This window comes from Condylura cristata, unplaced genomic scaffold, assembly GCF_000260355.1.
Source record: "Condylura cristata isolate star-nosed mole 26May11 unplaced genomic scaffold, ConCri1.0 scaffold00008, whole genome shotgun sequence".
NCBI lineage: Eukaryota > Metazoa > Chordata > Mammalia > Eulipotyphla > Talpidae > Condylura > Condylura cristata.
Window position 1 is genome coordinate 56,637,202 of NW_004567109.1, and position 12,779 is coordinate 56,649,980.

Consider the following 12,779-nt stretch of genomic DNA (forward strand, 5'->3'; position numbering starts at 1 on the left):
CTGGCCAGATACCACCCCAGTGACAAATAGTGAGCAGGTCAGACATTGCAGGATGCAGCAACCAAGAGCAGTAAATTAAGTACAGAGGCTCCAAGGCCACTATTTGAGAGAATGCCCTGGAGAGCTCAACACTTACTGGGCTTTAGGCACCATGGACTGTTCCAGGTGAATAGCTCCCATCCAGAGAACAAATAATTTCTGCACTTCAAGGGGGCTTAGTTACTTCATCTCTAAAATGGGAACTGTGAACTAGACTCAGTAAGGACCATTTTTCACTTTAAAACTTCTCCAACTTTGATTCTTCCAAATGGTGGTATATGGGGAAGATGAAAACTGTTAAATGGGGGCAAGTGTAGATGTTGAAACCACATTGGGGACAATGTGGTCTAGGTGATAAAAATTATACACGGCAAGAAAACAGGCGGCATGTATATCCCTGAAAGTAGAGCAGTAACATGTTTTTTGCCTTGAAAAGAGGGTGTTTTGAAGAAAATGATTATGCTTAACTTAGGTTAAACCCACATTTTGGAAAACTGAAAGCCAGAGTATAAATTAAGACTTCTTCTTAAGCAATGAGGAGCTATGGGTGGTTTTTGAGCAGGGTAGGGGCATGAGCAGATTTGTGCTGAAGCCAATGTGGAGGTAAAATGTATCAACAGAAGAGCACTCATGTCATGCTGCCCAGGCAGTAGTCTGGGGTTAATACTGGTGTCTCCAGGTAATCTGGTCTGTTTAGGGGAGATTGAGTGGAAGATGCCTACCATTCACCTCAGGCTGCAGTACCTTCCTGCTCTGTAGTCCCTGTGCCATGATGTGAGGACCATTGACCCTGGTGTCTTTGGACTCCATCTTCTAATATCCCCAGCCCTGTAACTTAGGAATGTTATTTATTCTGTTCAGGTCTTGGTCTTTGTCTGTTTGATGGGGCTAATAAGAATATGGGCTTCCAGGAGTTGTGGAATATGAAATGAGTTAATCCATATGATGTACCTAGAAAGAGACTGTACAAAGTACCACTAAGTGTCAATCAACTATTATTTTTAGGTTTTGTCTTCCACATGGGGGCCCAGTTGAAGAAGTGACACCACAGGATGGGAGGAGCTATAGGAGGTAGTAAGGATTTCCCCTCCCCAACAGAATAAACCCCACCTTTGTGCTAAAGGACTGATGACTCTGTTAGGCTCTAGTTCCAGAGCCTACCTGATTTAATAATATGATTGACATTTTCATGCCTATTTATGAAAATCCTAAGTTTTGGAGGGGAGAGAGAGAAGGCCTACAGCCCTTTAGAGAGCCAGAAAGCTCTTGGTAGGAGCGTGATCATCAAAAGAATCTCTTTTCTCTTGATGAGAAGTGTCAGCACTAAGAACGGTAATCTCCAGCACTCATCTGCAGATTCTGGGTAGACGGGAAGGCAAGGTTGCTAAGATTGTGGAGACTGGAGTCATCCAATGAAAAGAACAGAGGACTGAGACTAAGGGATATGGGCTTGGGCTCTGACACCATCACTATTTATAGATAAAGCTGTTCTTTAGTCTTGCCATCATAAGTCTGGGTATAATGCTTTTTTATTTCAAAGTATTCCTTTATGAAGAGATTTTGAGATAGGATTGTGGAAGGTATGGAAGAAGACAGAGTCAAAGCCACATAAAGGATTAGGGGGTTTCTTGTAATATATCCAGAATTGGAACTTTGCTTTTCTAAATAGTTTCATCTTCAGTGGTGGTGGTGTTTAGCCATACTTCCTCTGGCCAAATTGATGAGGGCTCCTGGTATCTGTCCTGAAAGTTGGCTTATGTGAGATCTCTTCATCACTAGAACCATTCAGTGGTTCTTGCTCAGCGTGCTGTCTAGTAGGCAGCCAGGATGATCCCTGTGTAGATCATATCCCGGTAAATATTCCTTGCTTGATAGAGTCTTAACATGTGGTCCATTGGAGCTCCAAATATTACCCTCAGGTGGAAGTAGGATTGGAGTTATAGGCAAAATGTGTGATTAGGACTTAAGACACTCCTTGAAACTCAAAGGAGTTATGTGTAAGGTTAGAAGCCTGGTCTATAGAATCAGAACGAGTTCATATCTGGAGCAGTTTCCTGTTTTGTAAAAAGAAGTAATAATGATTATATTAGGGGTCTCAGGAATGGGATAATGTGTGAGGAGCACTTAGTAGTATGGTTGGCTCATTGAAAGTAATTGACTGAAATGAAGGAGGTTACCCAGTAGTTTCAAAGCCGAAAGAGTTATATACCCTAACATCAGGGTCAGGACAGTCCTGCCTTACAAGTACTGTTCTGTGTTTTACAAGCTCCAATCTCATGCACATCTTTGCTTGGCATTAGAACATGTGTGTGAAGTATTGTATTATTAAATAAGAAGAAACAGGGACCAGAGCTCACAAAATTTGAAAGTACTTAGGCTGTGCCTTAAATCAAGTTGACTTCAGACTTCAGGCCCTTTGTTCTACACTGAGGGATTCTGGAAGCAGAAATATGATAGCTTGAGGCAGGGGGTTGGAATGTGTGTGGTGTATGGGTCAAACAGTCCAGTTTGTTTTTAGTGGATGTGGTAAAAGAGAACGGTGAAGAGGTAGATTACAAACAGATGGTGACAGGCTTTGGTTGCCAAGTTTATAAGTTTGGACATCATTCTGTGAACAGTAGAGTTTTGAGTAGACATTTCACCTGTAAGAAGTTAATATAATTGAAAGAGGGACAGGATTAGACATAGAGAAGAACAAAAGTGGGTGACAATTTATTATATCTGTCTACTGACTATCTGGCAGGAGATTCAAAAACAATTCACTTATAATTAACTTTCTTTTTGGCCTTTACTCTCTTAATCCTCTCTGCCTGAGACTCTTGTCAGTTAGGAGTGGAAGAGAGAAAGTAGGGCAGAAAAGGAAGAGGTAAACAGAGTAAGTTAAAACTGTCAGGATTCAGTGTGATTATGGGTGACAAAAACTCAAAAAAGTCAAACAAGAGGTTAATTTCTCTCTCACACAGAAAGTAGGAGGTAGTAGGATGGCTCATTCTACCTCCCAAACCCTTTCCTTGGTATGAGGGTTCTTTTGCATACTGCTTGAGTTTCAGCCATCAGTTCTGAAACCTTCCAACCGGCAAGAAGGATGAAGGGAATGAGGGAATGATCCTTCTCTCTAAGGACTTTTACTCAAATGTCTACTTTATACTTTCTCTTATATCCTGTTGACTAAAACCTAATCACATGACTAACTTAGCTGCAAAAGAAGGTAAACAGCACAAACAGTAATGTAGATAGCCCTGCAGCCAGCTCCAAGTTAGGGTTGCTACTCCTAAGGAAGGAGGAGAAGAGGATATTGGGGTTGAAGTCCATACCAAAAAATTAAATTATATAAAGGGTCAAGGTATAAAAAGTTTTATTTATGCTGAAGCTGGGCCTTTCAGACAGATGTGTGTGGGGAAGTCAGTTATGCTAAGAGCACTGTTTTCAATACAACTTGTTTCTTATTTTGTACTTGTGTATGGGATTGAAGAGTATTTGTTAATTCTTTCTGAGAGTTGTTGAAGGAGAGTAACTTCTATGACACTATCCAAGCTTCTGGTGATTTGTTGGCTATCTTTGGAGTATGTTGGCTTGCAGACTAGTTATCACTCCGGCCTCCACATAGTGTTTTCCCTGTATATATGTGTCTTCTCCAAAGAGTCACTTAGGACTAACCTAACTGGTCTCATTTGAATGTGATTACCTCTGTAACAATTCAATCTTTAAGTAAAGTAATGTTCTCAAGTGCTACAAGTTAGGACTCTAAAGACATCTTTTGTTTGTGGGGAAAGCCATAATTCAACTGTAAAAGGCTTTGAAAATGCAAAGAAGAGGTTCTGTCCACATCTTGATTGGAGAACATGGAACAATGTGAAACCAACTCAGGGTGATTCTGTTGCATACAGGAACCCTGGACAGAACTGATCCATGGGAAAATGTACAGAAATTTGAAGTGGGGGGTGAATGCTTGAGTCTTTTAAAGCATGGACTCTTATTACAAACCCACTCAAACTAGTGCAGTTACAAGGTGTGTGATATGTATGTGAGCCAGGGAAGAGGTGTATTCTCAGGTTTAGGAAAATCAAACAAATCCAGGAAGCATGAGCCATGGGTCTCGAACTAAATTATTTCTGAAGAACTCTGTCTCTTTCTCATGGCTTCCCAGCTTTTCTAAACACTTCAGCTCTCTTATCTTTTCTCACCTTGCCAACTCCTAACTTCATCACTCTTTCTTTCAACTTGTAACATCATCTCTCTTTCTTTTAGGAAAGGCAAGGTGAGGGGACAGGAGGGAGGCTATTCAGATAATATCATAATGGCCCCAGCTACATGTTCCAACTTTGCATAATTTTGTAATTCAAGTAAACTCTGAATATCTTTTCTCTGCTAAGCAAAGTTTTGAGAGAGAAGATATGAATGGACTAACTCACCTTTTCAAGAAAATCTACCCAAGTTGGAAGTCATTGCCAGTGTAAGAATAGGCCCCCATTCTGATCAGGGTGATGTCCCTGTAAGATTCAATATAAGGTGGAGTCACTGGCTTGCTACTTACCTAGTGGGAACTGTGGAAAGGGAGACAAACATGATTGGAATATGTATCTGAAATACACCTATGATAGAACTTCACAGCAAAGTCCAGTTGTACTGTTCATGTTGCCAAAAGCAACAATTAAGAGGAAGGATAGATAGCATCAGTTAACTCACTAGCTTGCTCACTCATTCATCCTTCATTTATTTATTAGGTATTTGCTAGAGATTTCCTATGTACTAGGCACTATACTAGACACTGAGATTGCTAGGATGTATATCTGGGAGGTAGGGGTGAACAAAAACAAGTTCCTTGGCAAATAAGTAAGCATATAATTATAAATTGTGGTATGTCTTATTGTAATAAAGGAGTTTATTTCATGAATAAATGCTTGGAGGGATTTTAGAAAATGTATCTTTGTTATAGAGGCTAGCTAGCTATGTCATTGGACTGGTTCCCGAAATTAGTTTGTCCAACAAAAACACATGGATTAGAACTCTAATTTCTTTCTACTACCAGCTGATAGGTACTTGAGCCACCTCCTACTTTCTGATGCTTCAGCAACTTGGGATTGTTTAGGAGTGTGTGCTGGACCAGCTGTAAAGTCCATATAAGGAGATTGTCCTAATCTCTAGGCTTATGGGAGCCTCATTAGTCAATGGCCATCTTGCCCCCAACCATAATGTTTATGTTTGAATGAGCCTTGACAGATTGTGTTCTCTAAGCTCTGCTTCCTCCTGAGATCAGCATCTTTATATTACTTCTGTATCTTGAGACAAGAAACAGTCACCATAATAATCTAATTTCTGTACCTTTGGCCTTTTTTTTTTTTTTAGCTTATAAGTATTTAATTTAACAGTCAATTACATATGAATGCTACTCTGTTCTATAGCATATGTTATGCAAATGAGGAATGATAATGCTTATCACTACCCCACTCCATAGGAATCTGGGTAGAGATGCTACAAATGTTCCTTTTAATAGGCCCTTTTTACATTCTTTCTACTTCCTTTAATTGGTGTGATTTGAAAAGCAGTCAGGCTGAGTTTATGAGCTTCTAAAGTCTTACTTGATTTTTAGTTCTCCTTGGAAAAGGTCACTTCTCGCAGCTCTGACTCCATTAGGACACTGTTAGCTTAAACATTGTTTTAAAGCTTCAGTTGTAGATGCTGAGGTTGGAGGAGAATCTGAATGATAGTCTGAGCACTTTCCCAGATGCCTCTCTAGTCATTGTTCAGGGCACTTGGCATTCCCCTGATAATACTTGATCTATAAGTCAAAGCATAAATTAGGATGGTGAAAGGAGACATAGGTGGTTGCCCCAGGATTCAAATCAGGGTCTAAAAAGACAAGATGCTGAGCAACCATTTATTGAGTTGGATTGCCAGTAAGGGAGATGTGTCAGAAAAAAAATTGTTCCAGGTAAAATAAACAGCTGATGCAAAGGTCCTGAGGAGGAAGTATCTGGTGTGTGCGTGGCCAATGCTGCTGGAGGAGAGTGAACAAGGGTAGAAGAATAGGAAATAAATTCTCTGAAGGGAAGTGATAATGAGTAGTATGAGTAGGTATCATGAGGACTCTGACTTTTACTCTAAATCGAATGGGTTGGGACATCACAGGCTTTTGGACAGAAGTGTGGAACAATTTGTTTCATTTGTAGAAGGATAATTATAGAAGCTTGGTAGGTGGAGGATAATGAAATGTAAAACAGAGAGGTCAGTGATCCAACGATTATCATAACCCAGACAAAAATTAGTGGTGCCTAAGCCAGGGAGGTGGCAGTGAAGAAGGTGAGATTAGATTCTGGCTATATGTGTTGTAGCCGGAGCAAATGGAATTTCCCTCACTGATAGGATGTAGGTATAAAAGAAAGAGAGAAGTTGACAGTGACTCAGATTTTTTGTTTGTTTGAGAAACTGATAAAATGAAATTCATATTATATGTTGAATCCTTGACCTAAGTTTTTATTCATATTGTCATAAATAGTAACAATGTCTAACCTTTTTGGTATGATACATTGTGGTATCATGTTTAAGCTCACAGCCACCCTGAAAAGTGAACATGTTTCTCTTCTTTTCACTTATGAGGAAACTTATAAGGAAAAGAGACTTTCACGGTCTCCCTAAAATACAGTCTCTTCCAGGCAGTTTTCTTATTCCTCATCCCTGGAAGAAACCCATCCTGTTTTATTGTAGTCCTCATTTTCCACCTCGTCTTTTAGCAATTAACTATATGTCCTCTTCCCCACTGGAAAACATCCTGTGAGGGCAGAGCTCTATTGACAGAGCTCAATTATAAGTTCATCCAGCATTGGCAGGAATGAGGTGGGTCTGAGAAGCTAATTGTTATTGTACTATGGGGCCCCTTGGGAAGCCAATGAAATTTATAAATCCTCTTCCCACAAAAAAAAAAAATGCTGTTTACATTACAATTTCATCAACACCCATTCAGTAAAACCATTTAAGGACACTGATAAAATGTACTCAGTAACTATTAGCAAACCAATTCAATACACACAGCAAAGGCGTTCTGTCTAAGTTGTGAATTCTTGGAGCTACAAGCTGCCAGGAATAAGAAAACTATTTTCATAATCTATATAGATCAATTAAATTCAATAAACCCGTCATACTTGAAGATCCTTAGCTGGATGCTGGGTCCCAGATTTAATAAAAGTCCAGTCTTTGTCTCAGGAAGCTTATAATCTTGTAGTAATTGCTCTTTCTTCCACTTACTTGAGGCATCAAAGAACACCATTATTAGTACTAATACATTTCCAGGTTGGAAATAGGTGTATTCCTTACTGTGACTCCTAGTATCACCCTCATCATATGTCATTGCAACCTCATATTAAATCATCAGTCTCCTCCATAGAATGCATACAAAAAGAAAATATCTTTTACTCTTTTAAAGAACAGAACGGCCAGCACAGAATAGGTACTAAATTACTGGTCATTGTTTGCATAGATGAATTGGTGAGTGTATGGGTGTTTACTAAGTGGATGGATGGGTGGGTGGATGAGTGGATGGGTTGGTGGATGAGTGAGTGGATAGAGAGGTAAGTGGGTATATGAATAAGTGGGTGATGTATGAGTAGATGAATGGGTGGATAGGTGTGTGGGTGGATGGATGAATTGATAAATATGTAGATGGATGAGTGGGAAGGGATAAAGAATGGAGGAAATACATAGAGGTTGGAGTTTTGCACTTCCTATTGGCCTCATAAGATTTAGATGGACTGAGTTGTACCTTCATCCACCCACACTAACCCCCTTACCTGTCAGAAGGCTAAGTCCTATGAGAGCAGCACAGCACTGATTGTTGAGTTTGTTTAAGTGTTTTTGAATTCTAAACACGTGGACTTATAGTTGGCCACTGCACCAAATCCCACATTTCTTACCCTGGGGCTACATTCATATGACCCTGCTGTCATTTACTGCGACTATGCACTTGTCAAACTAGCTTTTCCTCCTTCCTGTCCTTACCACCTTCCCTCCCAACTACCTCCTCAGGGACCCACACTCCAATTCTCCCCTTGCCCTTTGTATGCCCCTCCCTCTCCTTCCAGCCTCACTTCCTTCATGGGATCTCTCTTGAGAATCTCTTTTTTGAGCACCCACAGCTAATATGGCCCACAGGTCACCCCATTGTCTGAAAGACCACTTCTGATTTCTAGTGTGTTTGTTTTATCTCTTCAACTAGGTTTCAACAAAAGCTCCAGGACAGCAGGAGGCATTGCCTCTCATCCCACTTTTCTACTCTTTTGCAGATGCAGTAGAGTTCTAGACACTATGCATTGCATGTGGATCATAAAATCAAAGATTTTATCATAAAGCCCCTCATCCAACTTTAGTGTGTGTGTGTGTGTGCATACATGCATGTGTGTGTATGTATGTATGTAGCAAAGGGTAAGAATGTGTGAAGGTATGTGTCTGTGCATATACATGCTTCCTATAGGCATGCTGGAAAGAAGGGACTGAATCCCAGCTTGATTTGTTCAGGCAGGACTTACTACCTTAACACTGTTGACATTTGGGATCAGATATTTCTTTGTTATGGGGCTTTTAGTAGTGTAAGATAGTAGTATAGGTCATTCAGCAGCATCCCTGACCTCTACCAGCTAAATGATAAAGTTCCCTTTCTCCCCACTCTCACTCCCAAGATTGTGACAACCAAAAATATCCTTATATATTGAGAGATATTCCACTGTGGACAAGACTGTTCCTGAGTGAGAATCACTGTTTTAGAGAATTCAAGAATCCAGTGTTCCTCTTGCTGGCTGGGTATGTCAATTTTGCTCACTAAAATGAGCACAGTGATAGGCAACCTGTAAAGTTATTATGAAGATCCTGTAGGTGTCCTAAAGCACTTGGTAGAGAATAGACACTATATACCTGTCCATTAGTGAGAGTCAGTGTCATTCAGTGGCTGAGGTGTGTGCTCTGGACACGGCACCCATGACTTGGCTTCGTACTAAGTCTCCCTGGGATATTGACTTTACCCTGGTTTACTGTCTGTAAGTAGAGATGATAATTGTAGACACAGTAAAAACTAGTGAGTGTGTGAGTAAAACTCTTGGAATAGAAAGTGTTCAGTAGAGGTTGTTATTCCTCTGTCCTTCTGGTCAGTGGAGGGGCTCCCCACCACCCCCCTTCTCTTCTTCCTCATCTATCTTCTCTTCCTCTTATGCTACCTGATGTTCTCCTGCTCATTCATTGCTGACTTAGACTGAGCTGTGGCCTTGGTGCCAGAAGCTTATGCTGGGTCATGTCAGTTACTCTTCCTGATGTCACATCAGAATGTTGCCGCTGTGGAGAGACTGTCAACACCTTGCTCAGAGATGTCAGGAATACTTTTTGTTCATTTCAGTGAGCCATTTCACCTTAATCCAAAGTGGCTCTGCCAGCTACTTCTGTTTGTCTTTGGAGTGGAGACCCTCCAAACCCAGCTCAGGGACTAGAGAAGTGAGCTTCAGGCAATTACATTCTTTTCCCCCATTATCAATTTCGGCCTCTTACATGGCTACTTGTCTAAACTCTAAACACTTGGTGTTCATTGAAATTTTGCTTTCAAACATGTCAACAAACGACAGGACCCTGATGAGGTACAAATCTTTCCTGAAAGGTCACAGAGCACTTGATGAGTGCAGTCACAATTGTCAGCCAAGCTGGGTCAGCATTTCTTAAAGTAACCACAACAAATGCAAGAAAGAGCTTAACTAGGAAAGGGACACACTTGCCTTTCATGTTCACATTCCTTCATTTCAGCAAGTATTTTTTAAAGCTCAGTAAATGTTGATTGATCTATAGATCAAACTCTATTTTGAGCACTGGAGATTTAGTGATCAGCAAGACAGACACACACAAACACACACTAAATTGTGACAGCAATCAATGAGATGGTTAGGGAAATAAGGAGTTTGGATTCCAATCTAGGTTTGAATCCACTTTCTAGCTCTATGAACAAATGAACAAATTCCTTAATCTCTCTTTGAGTTTATCTCGTGTTACATGGAGTATAACAATTTAGAGGGTTAATGTGAAGCTAATATGAACGAATATAATTAAAATACTGGGGTTTTTTTTTTTTTCAGCTTTTCTATGGGTATAACTTTACTATTTAGCATACAGTAAATAAATAACTATTTGATGAAAAATATTTTATGCTTGATATATAATGTGCACTCTAAATAAAGGTTTAACTTTTGGGGGTGAGGATTAGAATCCAAAATCTGCCTCTCTCTCTCCTTATTTGTATATCAATTATCTATCTAACTTAGGTAGACAAGTTATCTAACCTCAATAATTTATAGATTTATCAATTTAAAAGAAACATGAATTTCCTAATATTGCCCAAAGCACAGAAATTTCACCCTAGTTGTTTCTGTGAACTGTGTACTATAATAATGGTGTTTCTTCTCCCTTATTTCTCTCTATTTGGCCTCTGATTGAGCAGGGCACTTCAATATGCTTAGGTAGAATTAGTGACTAATGAGTGGACTCAATTTCCAGGCTTGCTGAATGTCCTACCTGTCTTATGTAGCTGCTTTTGCTGGCTTGCCAACCCAATATGACCTCAGATGGCTCTGGTACTTGAAACACCCCTTTGATCCTTGGCCATGAGTTATCTTGGTTTGTGTTGGTTTGCCAGTAACTAGTTACTGTCTTATTTCTTGAGTATAGTGTTTTAATATAGGGAGAAGTCAAATTCTCTATGAAATGTATCAACATCCATCAAGGCGTGGAGGCCTCATGTGAAAGGGGAAACATCTGTGGGACTCCTCCCCCTTGTTATTTATCTCCTGTAGGTGAGCATGACTATGGCTAGGGTGGTTGTGATTTTAGTTACTTTCAGTTACTCTCCAGCCTATTTCTTCCTCATGTTTTTCTGTCTTTTCCTTCCCTCACTCAGAAGTTGAGAGTGGTTAAGACTCCAGAGAGTGGGGAAGACATTGTGCTGTTCTTACCCTGGTCAGAAACAACTCAAATGAAGGTCACAGATAAGCAATCAAACCTTAGTAGAGTGGCATTGTGATTCAAAGTTTCCTGTTAGTCATTTAGAAAACTTAACAGAATTCGGTACTGGTATGCAAAGCCACTTCCTTTGTCAGAAATGTCTGCTTTTCCCCAAATGGAGTCTTAAAAACTGAACTCCTTATGCAAAGGCAGAAATGCATTTATAAATTAAATGGCAACACCAGCTACTTTCATTTTCATAAACTGTGAATACTTGAAATAAATACAGATCTTCAAGTCAAATACTAGGTTTGAAGATCTGTCCATGGCACCTCTCTAAACCAGTGTATGGCAGCTTTTTCTGCTCACTGAGAGTAGAAGGTAGGAAAGGATTTCTAAGGAAAGTTGGGAAGGACACAAGGAAAAAAAACACAGACTTGCCCTGCCTGATAACAAATATCTGATAACAAACCTAATTTGCTAGTCTTTAGACAGTTTTTTTCTGTTAGAAACCATGGGTGTCTCTGTGGCCCTGCCTTTCTTTTTGGTAGGCAGGTCCTCATCCAGATCTATGGGGCTGGAGGAAGCAGATAGTGCAGTCTGAAAGTTTAGGCACCAGCAAATTGGAACTTGTCCAAACACCAGAAACCTGTATTGGGATGGGGTTTGAAATCAGGCCAAGTGTGGAGGGAATGAAGAAATGGGCCATGTTTATGCAAGAGGAGAAAATTAAGAGTTCCCTGAGGCCCCTCTCAAGGTTCACTTTTCTTCAAAGGATTAATTTTATTCAGTGTTGACCCACAGTACAATTAGTTGCAAACTGCAGGGAATCAGATTCAAAGGTGACATAAAGAAGAACTCTGAAATAGTTCTTCTGAATGAATTGCTTTAGGGGCTGTTGTAATGCTAATAGAAAGAAAACTGACTACCATTTATTGAGCATTTACTATGACCAAACAAGGAGTCAAACCCTTTGTGTACATTAATCTCAACTTTGCTTCTTAGGTACCTGCAAAGTGGGGACCATAAACTTCATTCTATAGTTTGTGAAACAGGTTCCAGGAGATGAATTTGCTGCCCATTCAGGCTATCACTGGAACCCTACAGTGCCTCTGTGTGCATTAACAAAAGATACTTCTTACCTGGCAGACACAGTGCCTGGACAGGGTACAAGCTTGGCAAACGGATCCAGGTTGAATGCCAGTGTCTAATGATGTCTTGGCTAGGTGGCTTTGTATAGGACAAAGCCTGCAAAATCACAAGCTGTGACCATGGACTGAGACAAGAATGGAAAGGGCAGAATTGAGCCCTAAAAGCCATATCTATCTGACTCCTGAGAAACCAGATCATAATGCCCAAGCTTTGTCATCTCACAGGAGCTAGATTTTCCATCCTTATGAAGCCCATAAGATTATCTGCTCCACTGGTGAAAGGCTGATTTGTGTAGGTGGCCTGTTCTAAATAGCCTGTAAGTTTATTCCTCTTCCCTTAGAAAGTAAGCTTAGGCCCTCCCTGGTGGCGCAGCGGGTTAAAGCACAGAACTAAGAAGCTTAAGCCACTTCTGCATGAGTTCGATTCCCGCTGGTCCCGGAGGAGATCCACATGGCGCGGCAGACCTCTCCTGACCCCTTGCTGCTCCCCTCAGCAGTGTACTTCACTTCATCAATCTGCCTGTTCTGCTCCTCACTCTGTCTCTGGTGAAGTCTCTCACCCTCCGCATCTCTGGCCTGTACCTCAGTTCTGTATAAATAAATAAATCTTAAAAAAAAAAAAAAAAG

At 40.4% G+C, this 12,779-nt stretch overlaps 1 protein-coding gene across 1 annotated transcript in view; it reads left to right on the forward strand.

Annotated features, from left to right (window-relative positions):
* DOCK2 (dedicator of cytokinesis 2) overlaps positions 1-12,779 on the forward strand; it is a 394,233-nt gene that overhangs the window by 9,701 nt on the left and 371,753 nt on the right. The gene's annotated exons all lie outside the window — the stretch shown is intronic.